Source organism: Lygodium microphyllum, chromosome 21 (assembly GCF_053477565.2).
Source record: "Lygodium microphyllum isolate KBCC chromosome 21, Lygodium_microphyllum_v1.1.10, whole genome shotgun sequence".
In the NCBI taxonomy this organism is placed as follows: Eukaryota; Viridiplantae; Streptophyta; class Polypodiopsida; order Schizaeales; family Lygodiaceae; genus Lygodium; species Lygodium microphyllum.
Window position 1 is genome coordinate 46136631 of NC_141155.1, and position 19784 is coordinate 46156414.

Sequence of the window (19784 nt, forward strand, 5' to 3'; positions counted from 1 at the left end):
AAGGAGGCATGGGATACTCTGTCAAAAATGTATAGCACAAATACGCAAGCCAGGAAAATGTAGCTCAAGCAAAAGTTGCATAATGTGCAAAGAGAAAATATGAGTATCAATGACTACCACATGAAGGTGAAGAAGATTGCAGATGCACTTGCTTCCATTGGGTCGCCAGTGGAAGATGATGATTTAGTTTCTATGACTTTGAATGGTCTAGGAAAGGATTATGCACAGTTTCGGACATCCATTTCAGTTCGTGAAAGATTTCCTGATTTTGAGGAGTTGATTGCTCTTCTAATTTCTGAGGAGCAGAGAAATGGTGGTGCATCTTCTTCAGGAGGAACTTCAAAAGAAGCTGTCTTCTACTCAAATGCTGGAAGAGGTAGAGGCAGAGGTAGAGGAGGCCGATTTGGAGGCCGTGGTAGAAATCAGAATATGCAGCAAACTCAAGAAAACCAGTCCTATGGAGGAGGACGTGGTAACTCTAGAGGCAGGGGGAGCCAAAGAGGTCGTGGTGGACGGCAAAGAGGCCAAAATGCAAACAGTAATGTTGAATGCTACTATTGTGGTAAAGTGGGTCATATGGCTAAAGACTGTTATAAAAAGCAGAATGACATCATGAATGGAAAACTGCAACAAGGGAATTATGCATCTTCTAGTAGACAGGGTGATGACAGAAATGAGCATTTGTTTATGGTGCAGCACATGAATAATTCTGTGACAAGTGCAGAAGAAAGCAACGATGTGTGTTATGTTGACTCAGGTGCATCAAACCACATGACAGGTCATGCAGAATGGATGGAGGATGCAAGGAAAATGGAAAAACCAGGATTTGTGGAGACTGGTGATGATACTGCACATCCGATTGTGCAGATTGGAAAAATTCATTTGTCTATGCAGGATGGGAAAAAGAAATACCTGTCCGATGTATTTCATGTCCCGAATATCACCAAGAATCTGGTTTCTGTTGGTCAAATGGTTGAACAGGGCTTGCAGGTCAGATTTAATCCTCACGGATGCTTTGTTGAGGATATGAAAAATAAAGGTCGCTTGATAGCAAAAGGAAAGAAGAAGGGCAGAATGTTTACATTGGATGCAGACATGCCTGAATTGAGTGCAGCAATGTTTGCACATGGGACCGATGTAGTTGCAGATATTGATATCTGGCATAAACGCATTGGTCATGTTAATGTACAGCGACTTAAATCAATGCAGGCCCAAAACATTGTTGTAGGATTGCCTAAGTTCAAGGTTGCAGAAATGCATAAGGTATGTGAAGCCTGTCAGTTTGGAAAACAGGCAAGGAAATTATTTCCTAGACATGTTCAAGAGAGTAAGAAGCCATTGGAATTAATCCACTCTGATGTGTGGACTACTAAAGCTGCATCTCTTGGAGGCTGTCATTATTTTGTCACTTTTGTTGATGACTATAGCAGAAAAGTTTGGGTGTATTTTATGAAAAAGAAAAGTGAAGTTTTTGGGCATTTCAAAACTCTTAAAGCTATGGTTGAAAAAGAAACACGTATGCAGATAAAATGCCTAAGGTCAGATGGAGGGGGAGAGTACCTCTCAAATGAGTTTGCAAGGTTCCTGCAGGAGCATGGCATAAAGCAGCAATATTCATGCAGTCATACCCCACAACAAAATGGAATTGCAGAAAGGAAAAACAGGCATATTGGAAGGTATCTCGTGCCATTCTCAATAAAAAAGACTTGCCAGATTTTTATTGGGCTGAAGCAGTTGCTACAGCAGTCTACATAATGAACAGGACTCCCATTGCAGCAATACATGGAATGACTCCAGAGGAGAGGTATACTGGTAGGAAACCAGATATTTCTCACTTGAAAATTTTTTGTTGCATTGCCTATGTACACGTGCCAGATGAGTTGAGATCCAAGTTGGATCCAAAAGCTGAGAAGTGCATCTTTATTGGTTACTCTCTGCAGCAAAAAGGGTATAGATGCTATAACCCTTCTACTCGTAAGTTTACAGTGAGCAGAGATGTTGTTTTTGATGAGATGAGTAGCTGGTATAAACCAGTAAATGTGATTGATGATGTAGATGCACAAAATGGTAATGCTGCACAGAATTCACAGCAGCAATCACAAAATATTAGTGGACCTGGAGCGTCTTCTAGCAGTGGTTCACATTCTTCGCCATGGACAGGCAGATTGAGATCAGGAGAATCTTCTCAAAGCAATGCAGATAGTGGTATGCAAGCATCACGAAAAGGAAAAGAGAAGGTTGATCAGCCCATGTTTGATGTGAATGCAGGTCACTCTTATGTGGATGGTGAATCCAGTGGCTCAGAACAGAGCATTGATGATGAGTTGGGTATCCCCTCTATTGTTACACCTGGAGTAAGGAAGACCAGGGATGTTTTGAGAGCACCTGGGAGTGAACCCACTTTGCGCAAGTCTACCAGAGTTAGGTATCCTGTGGATAGGCTGAAATATGATGGATTTACAGCCATTCACTATGCATATATGGTCAAGGTGATACAGGAACCAGAACCCACTTCTTTTGAGCAAGCCATGGGAAAAGAAAAATGGGAGAAAGCCATGGATGAAGAAATGGATGCCTTGGAAGCAAATGCTACATGGGAATTGGTACCTTTGCCTAAAGGTAAGAATGCAATTGGTTGTAAGTGTGTTTATAAGGTGAAGCACAATGTAGATGGTTCTGTGAACAGATACAAGGCAAGATTAGTAGTCAAGGGGTATGCACAAACATATGGCATTGACTATCAAGAAACATTCAGTCCGGTTGCAAGGATGGCAACCGTAAGAGCAGTCATTGCTATGGCTGCATCAAAGGGATGGTCTTTACATCAGATGGATGTAAAGCATGCCTTCTTGCATGGTGATTTGCAAGAAGAGGTCTATATGGAGCAGCCACCAGGTTATGTGCATGCTGCTCATCCTGAGTTTGTTTGCAGGTTGAAGAAAGCTTTGTATGGCTTGAAGCAAGCACCTAGAGCATGGTCTGACAAGATAGGACAGTATCTTGTCACTATTGGCTTTCAGATTTCCAAGGCAGATTTCTCACTTTATGTGAGAAAAACAGAGAAATGTATTATGCTACTTGTCATTTATGTTGATGATTTGATTATGACAGGTGACAGTGATGAAGATATCCTTCATGTGAAAATGCTATTGAAGCAGAAGTTTGAGATGAAGGATTTGGGAGAGCTACGTTATTTCTTGGGCATTGAGGTGATTAGATCACCAAGTGGGATACAGCTCTTGCAGAGGCAGTATGGATTGGACATGCTGTCCAAATATGGGATGACAGGCTGTAAGCCTATTTCAGTTCCTTTGGAGCAGAATGTGAAGCTGAGCACAGATGCAGGTGAGCTTCTAGAAGACCCTACTATGTACAGGCGCATAGTAGGAAGTTTGATTTATATGACTATTACCAGGCCAGATTTGAGCTATGTTGTTGGATTGGTAACTCAGTTTATGCAGGCTCCAAGGAAACCACATTTGGATGCGGCTAGACGCATACTCAGGTATGTGAAGTCCACATTGCAGTATGGACTATTTTATGAGACTGGGGTTCAAATACAGCTGCATGGATACACTGATGCTGATTGGGCTGGTAGTATTTCTGATAGACGATCTACCAGTGGATATGTGTTCTCTTTTGGGAGTGCTGCAGTCACTTGGAGCAGCAAGAAATAGCCTACAGTTGCCTTGTCAAGCACAGAGGCTGAGTACAGGGGTGCAGCAATGGCTGCATGTGAGGTAGCTTGGTTGCATAAGCTACTTTATGATATGCATCAGTCTACAGATGGGCCAGTTGTCATTTATTGTGACAACATGAGTAGTATACACTTGGCAAATAACCCAGTCTATCATGCTAGAACAAAGCACATTGAGGTGCATTATCACTATGTGCGGGAGAGGGTTTTACTAGGTCTTATTGATCTAGTTTGTGTCAGCACAGAGGATCAGGTAGCTGACATATTTACGAAGGCATTGGGCGCAGAGAAGCTGAAGTTCAGAGACCTGCTTGGTGTGCAGGAATTGGGATTGAGCTCGAGGGGGAGTGTTGAGATATCGAGCTCCACTCGTGATATGCCAGGGTGACCGTTGTGCATTTATGTCACCGACTTGTCAGTTGTAGATGCGGTTGGTACACCGCCCATGAATAATAGCTACATGATAGCTATACTTATCTACTCTAGTTCGTGGCTCAGTTAGTATGCCACCTTAGTTAGTTGAGTTTGGTTTGAGACCCATATATAGGGTTCTTCTATTTCTTTGTATGAGAGTTCTTTTGGCTTACACAACTAAGAAGAGGAAATTTGTTTTTAGCCTCCACCCTTGTGTGTCTTCCCCCATTGTGCAAGCAAGAAAGCTACAAGTGAGACTCCTTCCTTCTCTCCCACAATCTTGACATGTTGGACTTCATTTCAAGCCTAAAAAACTCAATCAAGAGACCATACTTTGATGATTTAGACTGTGCACCAAACAAAGTACCAAGTCTCTTCCATGTATCTTGTGAAGTCTGATAGTTATCCGCATGGTGGATATAGCTGTCATCTAGTTTCAATTTGATAATGGCCTGAGTCTTAACATAGTTTTTTTGTCAAGTGACAATAAGTTCCACATCACGAGGCTTCTTTTCTTTTCCAGTGGTAATGGCCTAGAGGCCTTTCTTCATCAGGATGAGTTTGATGCAGGTTTGCCAGATATGAAACCCGACTCCTTTGAAATGGGTAGTTGGAGAATCTTTGCCCATGTTAGACTTGCAGGAACAACAACAAATCAGCTTTAGAATTATCATATTTAAGCAGCAGAAGAGTTGGTTGAGATGTATCAAAATACACAAGTGCTAAGAGCACTAAATGAGTGTCAATGGACACTATGTTTCTTCCTTGAGTCTTCCAAATGTGCAAAATCCTTCAAGTTCTTTCAAATCCAAATATTCCCCTTCTTGATTTGATGCTCAGACCTTCAAATCTGAGTCATAGTGGGTTGTTCTAGGTGGCAGGAGAGAGAAAATGATGAGATTTTTGAGCTTGGTGAAGTTTGGCTATGGAGGCCACAGAATAGAACCTGAGAAAATTGACAATGTTGAGTAGTGGATGGGGCAATGTCAAGTTTTGAGATGATACAGAGAAGCATCAATAGCGGGGGAATACTTCTCCAGAGGGAAGCTCGGTAAGATTTGGCCTGTGGAGTGAGATACAAGAGCTTCAATCTAACAGGGTGCTACTGGCTATAGCAGCCATGAAGGCAAGCTTGAAGGTGGAGATGGAAAGAGTTCATAGGCTGAGATTGAGCTAGGTAGAGATGGACCAGAGGTGAGGAGCTACTACAATGAGCTAATCCATGCTCAGTTGCACTTTGATACCATGTCAAAATATGTGGGATCTAGAGCATGGCAGATGCGGAAGCTATGGAGGTTGAAAGAGAAAGAAGAAACTCATGAAGACATTCATCCTAACAAAGAAAAATTGTCACACAAGTGAATTAGGTTCCAAGATTGAGAATTGGACTCATAAACACAATCTTGTGTATTTACAATGACAAGACACTTTATTGGAAAGAAAAGAGTACTATCACTACGTTAGAAAAAGAGTGCAAGTACAATGCTTTATAGGAATTGAGTGGTAGTACTTTCTCCTACTGTGCATATGGGATTCTGGTCCTGAGCCCTCGCTGCTCCTTACAAAGGGACTAAAGTAGGTGTGATTGTAAATATCTCAACATCTTCCATGTCAAATCCCCACAAAAGCCCCATTGCCAACCCACAAGGTCAACCTTCAGCCACCTGAGCCCTTACCCACAAGCGCCATGAGATTGGCAGTTTCCTAGGAGGGGGGTAATGTTGTAGACATGTTACGGACCATACAGCCCAAAAAGAAGCAAAGGAAGACCAAAGAAGACCAAGTCAAAAAGTGAATAGAGAAGCTCATTTTGCCCATGCGAGAAAAGCCAAAAAGAAGGCAAGCTTAGAAAAAACGTAGGAGTGCACTGAATATTCTAGCAAGGAAAGCGTAGGGCACAATGTAATTCATTTTAGAAAAGAGTGCTTGGCTCCCTCACATGAAAGTTATAAATGTAGAAATGCAAGAGAAAAATAATCATGAAAAGAGGAAAGACATGAGGAAAGAAGACCTTGGCTAGGATGGCCGATCATGTAAAAAAATGGGATGGGTGGCGAAAGGGATGAGGGCATGTATAAAAGTCAAAAAGTGAATGAAGAAGCTCATTCTTGGTGTCTGGCTAAAGTGGCTCTCTTCTTCTCTTCTTCTCTTCTCTTTGCTTATACTTGTACTTGAGTTTGAGAGAGGGAGTGTGAGAGTGTGAGGGAGTGAGGATGAGGGACCGTAGAGAAGATGGAGAATCTCTCCATCTTCTCTTCTCTTCTCTTCTTCTCTTCTCTTCTCTTCTCTTGTCTCGTGCACATGGCTATGGAGGATGGAGCTTGGAGATAGAGGATTGAGCTTGCTTGAGCTCACATCTCGAGTCATCGTGGAGCTACCAAAGTGCTTGAGGGAGGAGGCTACTCAATCCGGTATCAATGTTGAGATATTTGCAATCACACCCACTATAGCTTCTTTGTATGAGGCAGTTCTAGGCTTAGGACATGCAGACATATTGAATCCCATATGCACAGTAAGGGAAACTACTACCCATTCAATAACTATAAATCATTGTACTTGACTACCACTTTTTGATATATATGATGAATGCAATATCATGATACTTTCCCATTTCAATCAGTGTCTTGGTCATTGTCAGAAGTCTTATACACAAGTTTGTGTTTATGAGTCCAAGTCTCAATCTTGGAACCTAATTCACTTGTGTAATAAGTCAAGTCATGTCTATGTCATCATGAGCTTAATCTTCCTCTTGGATCCACCATAGCCACTGTCATGCTCTGGATCGCATGCCTTTTACCACGGTATCAAAGCCTACTCAAGCATGGATCAGCTTGGCTTAGCTCTTCTTTGATCTCTCTCAATCCCTTTTCAACTTTGGTCAGCTCAATTCCATTCCATGACTTCATCTCTCAACTCTACCTTCACTTGAGCTTCCATGGCAGCCATAGCTGGCTGTACCCTGTCAGCTTGAAGCTCTCATATCTCACTCCACAAGTCAAATCTCATGGAGGTTCCTTCTAGAAAAGTGTTCTCATACTTCCAAAGCTTCTTCTTGTCACTTGAATCATTGAGATCATGCAACCATATGCTCAGCATTGTAAAAATTCTCAATCACTGCCATAGCTTGCAATTGTGACTTGTAGGACATACCCTCTTGGAGTCCCCAGATCTCTCAATACAAAGCATATCTCCTCTTGCTTTCTTTTAGAGGATCATTCCTCAACTCAAGGCACAGCCTGCCATCGCACAAATAATTGACATTACTGCTCCTTGGCTGTAGCATTACGATTTTTTCAAATCGCTGTCAAAAATGCGCCTATCTACATTTCGCCCTTCTACGTGTGACGAGATGTAACCAATTTTCAAGATGCTCATAGGGATTTGATAGAGCATCAAGTCAGCTTCATTTTCATTAAAAAATTTTCAAAAACCATCAAGTATAGCTCCTACAATGTCAAAAAAAGTAGGCCATTGTGAGAAACCCTAACTATGACTCATAACCATTTTCACCTAAGCTCAAAAATCTCATCATTTTCTCTCTCGTGCCACCTAGAGCAACCCATTGCCACTTTGATCTACTATCCCAGCATCAAATCAAGGAGGGAAAGGACTTGGAAAGATTGAAGAAGGAGATTCAAGTTTGACATCAACTCAAACATAGTCTTTACATGGTGTGTTTTCACACTGTCATTACTTGTGTCTCCTGACACATTGTAATCTGTTCTTCCACTGATAAAATCTAAGAATTCTAGAGTTGTTTTGCTGTTGATCCTTATTCATGACAATGGCAAACAAGAAGATCTTAATGCGGATGCAAAGCAACATTACTCTTCTTGCTCACTTGCAGTACTTAGAAGTCTTATTTGCATCACTTGCAGGTAATGTTGGAGTTGTGTAACGTGTCCACTAGAATCATCTAGGACACGTCTTAGCAGTCCAGTGGAAAGGATGTCTAGAAATCTCCACCTGGCATTCCCATGGAATGTTATGGGATTTGCGATCTAGGTCTTCCCGCGTCTGCCACGTAGCGGAAGTATCCTGGCCGTTCCCACTTAGGATCGACCTGAATCAAGGTTATCTTGATTGGTCATTATCTAGCAGCAACTAGCGTCAGACCAGGACTGTACTATTTTACGCAGAAACGCCAGATCCGAAGCGGATTTATGCTGCACTTGGTTCAAGGAGAATGGGAAACGAGGGGGATGCAAAGCTCAACCTCTCTACCATAAGGCATAGTCCCATTCCGTTCCCCTAAAACAGCGTAAATCGGTTAAGAGATAACACTAGGTCATTGCATTCGTTATTTGTTTTGATGATGATGATCATCCCGCTGTTCTTCGAGATTTTTGAGAAAAGTTCCCGGCTAACCGGGACCACCCAACCGTAGGACGGATCCATGGTCCATCCTCCACACTTTCCTCGGTTTGTTTTAGTTATGTAATTATCTAACACATTAATTTGACATATAACAATCAGCTTCTTTAATTAATCCTGTTAAGCACTGGTTCCTTCACGTAATCTTATTATGTGACATAGAAAAATAATATCAAACAAATTCTTTATTATCATTTCATCATTTTATCTTTGAAATACAAGGAGTTCCCCCCGTAGGCTTGTCCATAATCCGCCCGAAGGCTATCCAATGATCCTCAGGGATCACTATTCCAAGCTTCCGCCCGTAGACTAGTATGCGGGCCTCGAGATCCAATCCCGAGTCATGTTAGCCTCTTGTGCAGGTCCCGGAAGGCGAGGGATTTACGGCTAGAGCCCCCCCTAGCACCCAAGCGTCCTCCTGCTCCAAGTAGAGCTCAACGAAAAGACCTCTCGCGGTGGGTTCGGTCCACATTCCCGGTGCGGTCAACAAGCCCCTTGGTTAGGGTCAGGCAGGCAGTCGGGGTAACTGAAGCTGCCTCTCCCTTCAGGCCTTCAACCTGAAGCATTAGATATCTTTTCATCCTTTCGTTCTTTGAGCAAACAATGGAAACAATGCTTTCTAAACTGTTACTATCTTTTCATCCTTTAGTTCTTTGAGCAAACAATGCAAACAGTGCTTTCTAAACTGTTACAGGCACAATCAATTCCAGTGGTCGTTTATTTGGCCAACTGTTAAGGAGTGAATCCTTCTCTCCGAATGCATCTAGCATTCGATCCACGATCAATTGTGACTTGGCAAGATACCCAAGGGTTTGTTTGTTCACCCTTTTGTCCTTGGGTTAGGGCCATACCCTGTTAACCCAACTTAACCAATACCTTAGGTTTTATTAACAGTAAATCCTGGCGACCATGTCACTCCAATTTATTGATTGATCATTTGCTTCCAAGTAAATACCTAACTTCCCTTTACTTGGCAATTTTTTTCCCAAGAAAGGTGATATAACAGGATGACTACTCATCCTCTTGCAAGTTAAACTTGCGCAAGAACTTGCCAACCTCATTCCAAGAATTGGCAAAACTCTCTTGTGAACAAACCACAAGTCTATGCGACGTTGCAACTTATTGCACAAGTATCACATCTATTCCATGGGATCATTTCACCCATTGAAAGGCATTTTCTGGTCACGGAATTATCTCCAGACGAGAAGCAGGGTTTGGGGTGTCTTCTTACCCAACCCATTCCTAAATACACTAGGTTGATAATGTACGGTCCTAGGGATTCCAACTCAATCCGAGTTTCATCATTTGAATGAGTGATCCTCAGGGTAGAAACCTTAGATCGTTTTATGCATGAGCATCCAATTGTCCCTACATTCCGTGAATGTGGGTAGGACCTTTGGTTCAAGGGTTCGTCTTGGTAACAAGTGCATGAAACTAGGTCAAGTCCTTAACATGCTAAACCCTAGTTAGCACTTGGGTTATTTATTGTATTGGTTGAGCCATCCTATGCGAATCCCTTGCGGGTTAGGCGATTTAGATAATTCGATCTACTTGTCTTGCGACAAGGACGAACCATCCCTAGAGATGTTAACTTGATCTTAAAGGAGAAAGCTAGTCGTAACATCTCACAATTCACGTAAACACGCAATTCATTGCTTCTACATACCCCTAAATTCGCAATAACCCTAACTTTTCTTGTTAAGGTCAAAACGCATGTTAAATTTTGGTATAACTTCCATTGATCCTACTAGGACTTGCATTCAAGAATCATGCCCACAATTCTTTTAAGATTTCATGCTTCAATAAACCATGCAGCCTTTCCCTAAGTACAACTCTTGATGAATGAAATTTTTCATATGACAAATGTGCAACATGCACTCCTTTCCTGACTACAACGTAGTGAAATTCAGGCAAAAAAAAAACTAGAGTTGACCTATTCCAATTTACAATCACATGCCACACGCAAATTCCTAGAGTCATTTCCGCGCTCTTCTATTTCCTACGGGGTTAAGGACTTTCCCTAATGAATCATTCAGTGAAGATTTGTCTAAAAATGCGACGTGCAATTAATCTTTCCATGCCTAGTCAAAGGTGCACTTTAATAATCTTAACCTTATAATGATAGGCAATAGGTGTTCTAGGCCGTCACTTTGACATGCACGACAAGGCAACATACTATTAAGGACATTAAATGGATAGACAATTTCTTTATATGGAAAATACCGATGACCCAATTTCATGTCATGAACTAATTCTAATCATTGTTCGAATAGTCGATTTATTTCCAGTTGCATTTAACTTGACTAGGTGATTTTAAGCATGCATAGGTGCTTCCTAATCCATGAAGTTATCATGATTAATGCAATGCTTTTGCGTGGAATCAAAATTAGTAAAAACCTGGACTTGTGGATTCGGTGAAATGTCCACATGAATGTTAGGAGATGATCCTCTTGCGGTTGCACCTTGTGACTTTTTAGGGGCCATCGTGATTTCGACCTCCGGTTAGCCTTCGCAGATTTGAATTACTTGCCTTAGTTTGCAGCCTTATGATCTTTGGCCGTCTCCTTCGTACGGAAATTCCCTTTGAGGTACGGTTCCTTGACAGAAGTACCGACTTGTAGAATTTGGCTTTGGAAGTTTGCAGCCTTATGATCTTTGGCCGTCTCCTTCGTACGGGCAATTCCCTTTGAGGTACGGTTCCTTGACAAAAGTACCAACTTGTAGAATTTGGCTTTGGAAGGCCTTAGGGTTCTTGTGAATGCCCTTGCAGCATCAGAGGCTTGAGAGCTATTCTTCTCCTTGAAATTCCAGGGGAAAAAAGGGTAGGAACGGACTTATGTGGAATCCACTGGGGAGGGGGTCTAAGGAAGCCCTCTTCTTTTCCACAAAGACCCGGGGGTAAGGATGGGCTTATTGGGGGATCTAGGGAGAAGGGAGTTTATAGGCTTTCTCCTCTTCTTTTCAAATCTCGAACTAGGGATGATTGGTAGGAAGGGATTTGTAGCTTCCTCGCCTTCAAAGTCTCGAAAAGGGCTTATTGGGGAACTAACCTTATAGGCTTCCTCTTCGAAGCTCGAGGGGGGGGGGGGGGGATAAAGATGATTGGTGGGAAGGGGGCTTTAAATCCCGGGGGTAATATGGACTTATGGAGATCCAATGGGAAGGGGGACTTAGAGAAGCCCCCTTAGAAGCTTCTAACAGCTTCTGGTAGCTACGTGGCGACGTGGAGACGGATGACTGGGAAGGCTTGATGGTGGCCGTTAGCTCCACGACAGCAGGCGGCATCAACAGTAACAGCCCGACTATGGCGTAGTGAAGTCGAAGTCCCTCCGCCTTCGTATAAAGCACGACTTTCTCATAGAGAATATAATGCCTGAATTTCTTGGTCCAAAAGACCATCGCTAGACACAACTTCTCCATGTAGGTATAATTGATTTCGGATACCCCCAGCTTCCGGCTAGCAAAAGCAATCGGGTGGTACCACTTCTCTTCCCAAATTTGGGCTAAACAGCAGATGATACTATACATGGTGGCTGCCGAAAATATATAGAACACCTCACCTCTTTTAGGTGCTGTTAAAACAGGAGCTCTTGCTAGCTCTTGTTTCACATCCTCGAATGCTACCTTACAAGGGTCACCCCATTCAAACGAACAGCTAAAAGACAATAAATTCGTAAGCGGCAACGTTCTTTCTGCCAAGGCGTTTATGAATCTACAGTAATAACCAACCGAAGACAGAAAGCTATGAACTTCCTTTGGAGTGTGTGGTGGACCCATGGCAACTATAACTTTGACCTTCTTGGGGTCTGTCGCAATTCCTACTGAACTGACCACATGACCCAGCAATAGCCCATAAGGTACTCCAAAAACACACTTCCGTGGGTTTAGGGCGATGCAAAATTGTCTACAGCGCTCAAAGCATTTTCTTAAAATGATCAACTGCCTTCCTCTCACGGTGGCAGCCCCTAAGTCATCAGTAAACACCTTCAACTCTTCAGGGGATATGTCACCGAATGTCTTATCTACTGTTCGTTGCCACAAACCAGGTGCATTGCATAAACCAAAGGCCATCACATGGTACGCAAAAGTACCAAATACAGTAATAAAAGTTGTTTTCAACTTGTCCTCTTCTGCAATTGCCATCTGGTTGTATCCTGCAAAGCAATCCATAAACGAATATATTTCCCTACCCGCTAATTGATCCAAAATCTGGTCAATAAATGGCAACGGGTAGTAGTCCTTAACTGTCTGCTTATTCAGCTCTCTAAAGTCTACACATAATCGAATTTGCTTATTCTTCTTCTTTCTGATCACAATTGGCGAACACCATTCCGTGTGTTGCACAGGAAAAATCAACCCTACTTTCTGAAGCTTCTGTAACTCTTCAAACAGCCCGTCCCTCAGTTTGAAAGGCATATGCCTTACTTTCTGTCGTACAGGAGACTGCCCTCTTTTAACGGAATTGTATGAACAGCAAGACTAGGAGGGATGCCTCTCAGCTCATCATAACTCCAGGCAAAGATATCGCGGAATTCCTGAATCAAGGCCACATAGTCCTCCCTTTCTGCTGTGCTGAGCATGGAACCTAATTTGATTGGTCGCGACTCATCAGGCGTACCAAGGTCTAGCTCGATATCATCTGCATCTCTTATACGATCTTGGGCCTCTATCGGCTCGTTCAAAGTGATTTGATAGATGTCTTCCGTGGTGGATCCCTCTTTGGACTCATCACTTGATGATGTCTCACTGGCAGATAAATCCTCTAATGTCTCCAATTCTGTAGAAGATAGAGGAGCTCTCTCACTCTGAGGGGACTCAGGATAAGCATCAATCACCACACGCTGGGCACCTCTGCCGAATATTAGTCGACCGGCAGGTATATCTACTTGGCAGTCCGCTTGCAAGATCCAAGGTCGTCTGAGTAATACTTGGTAACTTGGACGGCCTGCAAAACGAATCACCCTAAAGTCCAACAGGCATTCTACATTTGCACTAGTGGCATGGACCTTAGTAATGCAGCCTTCTGGCTGTCTCAAACTATCATCTGCCATTCTGAGGATTGTGGAGGTATCTTTCTGGATCGCAAGACCCAACCTTTCCATCAGTTTAGAACTCATAATGTTAACAGATGATCCCGTGTTGACAATGGCATAATCTACTAATATCCCATCGACATAGGCTGCAACCCTTGGGCAATGCTTCTCAGCATGCTCAAACCAGTCATCACCAACTCATGCAATACCCAAAGGTTCTATGATATACCTGATACGTAGGATCTTTCTAAATTCCTTGCGTACTCCTGGGGAAAGCTTAATAAGCTGTAAGAGGTTCACATCCGGCTTGACTTCGCAAAGAGAGCTCGCCAAATCGAATTCATGATAGTTCGATAGAGCTCGCTTTTCATGCTAAACCATCCGCTCTTTAGGTCGCTGAACCGGCTTTATTGCCTCTTTCTTAACTTTCACCTTCTTCTTTGGTGGTTCCTTATGGGCTTTACTTTCCACGGGTTTCAAAGGTCCCCCTTCCATGGCAGGATCCAAAACTTGTGTTCCTTTGTCGCCTTGTTTAGGGTTTCCGTCGACAGGCTTATCCTTGTCAGCTTCTCTACCCTTTTGACCTCTTGTAAGAACAACTCGCAGATTGGAGGTTTCAGCATCATTAACAGGTACAGCCTCAATTAAACTAACCCCACTACCACTAGGTAGCTCCTCTACTATAGTCTTTGGTCGTTGAAGTATTTGTTTAGGCACGTCTTCTCGCTGGGAATCATTTCCTTGCACACGATGATTAACAGGCCCTGGTTGCCGACTACCTCGCTGGAGGAAACTGATCTTACTCCAACAAGTAGCTGCTAAATGGCCGGATTTTCCACAGATGTTGCACTTAACATTTGGGCAATTTCTTGGATAGTGTTGCCCACCACACCATTTGCAACTAAACCTCGAAGGTGCACCCTCATCTGGGTATCTACTTCCTATCAAATTTTGTTGTTTTTTAAGGAAGTTGACATCAACAGCTATTTGCCGATACTGCTCCGTAATCATGTCGGTATAATGCTTCATCATGTCCTTAACCTCACCAAGAACATTGGAAGCGCTCGACTCATAGCCTTGGTCATTACCATGTTGTTCCATCGGCCTAACTATTCGATTAGGCACTGGTTGTTGAGCCACAGGCATGGTGTTAGAATTGACTGCCTGGCCTCCACCATTTGGAGCCATTTGACTACCCGTAGGCATCGACATGGTAGAGGGAGCTGGTAATAAAGGCACATTTTGCATCATGTTCCCTCTCCCATTAGGGTTAGCCATCGCTATCCCTTGGCCACTACTGCCATTGGCCATCGCCATATTGTTTCCCAATACTAAACCCATATTCGAATTGCCTCAAGAAGCATAGGCTGCTTGTAGTCGGGATTCCACCTCTTATGCTCGTGTAATGGCAGTATCTATATCCCCCAAGGGGACACTACTCAGCTGCAATTGGATATTAAAGTCCAGACCATGTAGGAAATATTGCAATTGGGCAGCTACGGGGATAGGAATAGAGGTGTCCAACTTACGGAAAACCTCTTTTATTTTCTTCGCATAAGCACGAATATCCTCGTGTGGTTCTTGGCAGGTCACGTTGAGTACACGCAACCAATATTGCCCACCCCTTTCAGGGGCAAACTCCCTTCGAAAAGCTCCATAAAATGAATCAATATTCAATATGGTTCCGGCTTCTAAACCATGATACCATATAGCGGCTCTTCCTTTGAGAGTCATATTAAAGAGCATCATTAAATGTCCTTCTTCTTGAATGCGACAGTTAAACATCAGCTTTTAAAACTCCCTAATGTGGAGTTTTGTATCTTCCTCAACTAGCCCATTAAAAATGGGTAGCGGGTAACCTAGAGCCGGCAAATCCATCGTTCCTGCTGAAATTGCAATAGGCTGCGCCATGACGAGGATTGGATTTGCACTAGGAATAAGGGACAGTGAGGTTGCACCTCCCGCACTTGATGTAGACTGGCTTATGGAAGAAAGGGGAGCACTAGAGCTTCCACCTTCTCCTAACTTACTGCTTGTGGCACCAAGACCACTAGATCCACTCCCTCGTAAGGGTTCAGCACCGCTACGCTTAGGAGAATATCTCCTAAAAATTTCAACACGTCGCCTAGCTCTTTCGTCTCTTTCTTGCTTTTGGATTTCTGCTAGACAATGCTTATCAATAAATAACGGATCAATCACAGTATCCTTTGGCATAAACTGCTAGTTGGTCCCTAGACAACCAGGATTCGAGGACTGCCACTTTTAAGCGGCTCCTGGCAGACGCACCACTGATGGAACCTAGAACGGGCGTGCACTAACCGGACCTCTATCTCACGTGCTCAACAACCCCACGGTCTCGCGGCCAAGAGCATTGATGACACATACATTGCCTTCCTAGACATCTTGCATTTGTATTACGTCGTTTGTAGTCCACTCTTCTCTCACCCACTACTCCTCATAGGGAGTCCCTTACACATTGCCTAATGGCACGAAGCACAGACATAGTGGGTCCTCCAACGGCTGAATGCCGCCACCCCTCTGCGACTCTCCTACACCTTGGGGATTGGCCCCTCGGTGCATCGCTCAACGTATAAACATTTCGCACAAAATCCACTCAAGGTACCATTTAATCATATAGAGAAATGTACCATTGTCCTTACTTCTCTTTCCCCTAGACCCCACGACTAGCCTATGGCTTAGGGTATCCTGTCTCTCACTCAACGTGGATCAAGGTCCTAATGAAAGCAATTGCTATGCATCCAGGATTTCTGATACCTTTAAATATTTCCATGATTTATGCATATTGTGGATGCTAAGTGCTCAAACAATTATGAAATCAATATTGTGCACATGTGGAAAACATCTTTCCAATGATTTTCAACTACCGTTCTTATGCGGCGTTGCATGAACCTAGCACCAAGGAAACCCTCTTGCTACTAGGCTCTCATTCTATAATTATTCACCGACCTATATGGCATGCAAACAAAAGCCAACAATCTTTTCATCATTTTACTCCGCATTTAGACACATTCTAACCACTCTACCCTCCCATCGATCAAATGTTGCATTGTTGTATAGATTTATAAGGCATTTTGCCATCATTTAATGTGTAAAAAGCGGAAAAAGACGCACTAGAACACGAAGGTGGGGTTGAACTGAGGCAAATCCTCATGCTTTAGTCCCCACAAACATTCACAAACATTGTTCTTAATTTTCCGCATCCAAAATGCATTTTTTTCCTATTTTTTGTGATTTTTCTCTATTTTCCTTGTATTTTCCCTTATTTCCTGCATTATTTAATTACTTAAAATTCAAATTAGGTTATGGGCTGTGTCCCTTAGTTCCTTCTTGCAACAAAAATGAAAATTTAGTTGGTGTTCCTATTCATTCTTCCATTTTTATGCCCAAAAACATCATTTTCCCTTGATTTTCCATATTTTACGTGTTTTAGTGTATTATTTTGAGTCACAAGATGCATGTTTTTCTGATTTTATGATTATGAACAACAAGTACTCATGGAAAACAGCAACATAAACAATTTTTAGCCCACATGAACAACATTTTATCAATCAAAAGCCATGAAATCTCAAATTTCCTTTGAAAAAAATTGAATTACCGCTTATTTGCGTGTTTTGGGTTTCATGTCCATGGCTGCAAATCTGAAAATCAGTAGCACTTCATGCTCATGACGATCACAAGTCACCATTTCCAGCCCGTGGAGCAATCCGATCGATGCCGGACAAGCCTCCACCATTCTTTCTTCTTCTTTTCTCTTCCCACATGAACTCCCTCTTAGAGGAGAGAGAGGGAGGAGAGAGAAAGACTGAAATCAGAGATCTTCAAAGAAACCATCATTTGACGGGCGAAGGGCGGCGATAGAGTCAGCATACAGAGGGTAGGCAAGGGCCATTGTCAAATGGGGGGGTTGTGTGCAGGCTGCATGATGGAGGCATCAACATCATGGCGCAATTTTTGGCCGTTGACAGGCGCCCTCTTCCTCACGTTTTTTTCCCATCATTCTCTCTCCACGATTGCATGTTGCATAAAATGTTGGGGGCTCCCAAAAGTCATGCCCACTTTGGCCACTCTAATGTCCACCTCTTCAAATCTTGACCGGTTTCTTGGCCATTTCCCCGTCCGGACTCGGAATTGAACTCTGAAAAATCCTGGGCGTCCGGCCTGGCATCCCGCATTGGCCGGTAACTCGTGTCAACCCGCAGGATTGTCTGAAAATTTATGAAAAATCAACAAGTGTCGCTCGGGCACCTTTAAAGCACTTTGGTGCTTAAAATCGTCCTAGGTCGAGCCGCCGCCTTTGACGTTGAATATTTTTCCCTTGATATTCATATTTTTAAGCTATTTTTAAGCAATTCTCGGCACCAAAATTCCACTCTCAGTCTAATAGGGTTAGAAAATCAGCTCAAAAATATTCTAGGATAATGGCAAAACATTCCAACATCAAACTATGTTTATATAAGCATTAGTGAATGCATGAAACTAATGCTGACATACATTGAACTTTTCCACAGTTTATGACAGGTAGTTAACTTGTTATGACCAATACTGCAAAACTCTATAGTGGGTGGAGTATTCTCAACCCAACATCACCTCAATGCATCTTAGATAGTTGTCACATGTGGGAGCCTTCGCTTGATCACCAAGACCCACAGACCACTTATTGCTTCAAGTATTTCAAGACGACTACTATGACCATCTCTCACATAGCCTTAAGCGCTCTCAATCCTACAAGTGTAGTGAGCTTACATTGATTGTTAAAAGATGCGGGATCTAGAGCACAGAAATGGCTATGGTGGATCAAAGAGGAAGATTAAGCTTATGATGGCATAGACACGACTTGACCTATTACACAAGTGAATTAGGTTCCAAGATTGAGACTTGGACTCATAAACACAATCTTGTGTATGAGGGACAATGACCAAGGCACTAACTGAAATGAAAAAGTATCATGATATTGCATTCGTAATATATATCAAAAAGTGGTAGTCAAGTACAATGCTTTATAGTTGTTGGATGGGTAGCAATTTCCCTTTCTGTGCATATGGGATTCATTCTACCTGCATGTCCTAAGCCCAAAACTGCCTCATACAAAGATGCCATAGTGGGTGTGACTGCAAATATCTCAACACCCCTCCTCAATCACAACCAAAAAGTACAAAGTATGTAGAGGCTTTAGTGAGAGAAAAACATGCAAAGTGTGGGCACACCATAAACATGGAAAAATACTAGAGGTTGTCGTAGAAAAGGCTAAGTGTGGGTACCACAAACATGGTGGACATCCAGAGGCTGTATCAGGGGCTTCACAAAGTGTACAGAGGCTATAATACAAGGCTACATGAGGAGTTTACAAGCTTATGATAGGATCATTTTGGGCTAGGCAATACAAGGGTAAAAAAGTCAGTAAAAATTTGGGTCAAGGACCATGAGGTCCTTGCAGTTTTCAACATTTATTTTTACATAGATCTTCAATTCATTGCAGGTCTTCTTGTTAGTGTAGTCTAGCTTGGTCTTTTTGATCTTATACTTGCTCTTCATTTTTCTTGCAGCTTAAGTCTTTATGTCCCCCTCAAGAAAAGACATCTCATTCTTTGACATGTTGACTAGAGTGTCTGGAGCATCTTCAAGGTCTTCAGATAAGATCATTGATTGCTCTTTGTTGTAGGCAACTCCAACATTACCTGCAAGTGATGCAAATAAGACTTCTAAGTACTGCAAGTGAGCAAGAAGAGTAATGTTGCTTTGCATCCGCATTAAGATCTTCTTGTTTGTCATTGTCATGAACAAGGATCAGCAGCAAAACATTTCTAGAATTCTTAGATTTTATCAGTGGAAGAGCAGATTACAATGTGTCAGGAGACACAAGTAATGACAGTGTGAAAACACACTATGTAAAGACTATGTTTGAGTTGATGTCAAACTTGAATCTCCTTCTTCAATCTTTCCAAGTCCTTTCCCTCCTTGATTTGATGCTGGGATAGTAGATCAAAGTGGCAATGGGTTGCTCCAGGTGGCACGAGAGAGAAAATGATGAGATTTTTGAGCTTAGGTGAAAATGGTTATGAGTCATAGTTAGGGTTTCTCACAATGGCCTACTTTTTTTGACATTGTAGGAGCTATACTTGATGGTTTTTGAAAATTTTTTAATGAAAATGAAGCTGACTTGATGCTCTATCAAAGCCCTATGAGCATCTTGAAGATTGGTTACATCTCATCACACGTAGAAGGGCGAAATGTAGATAGGCGCATTT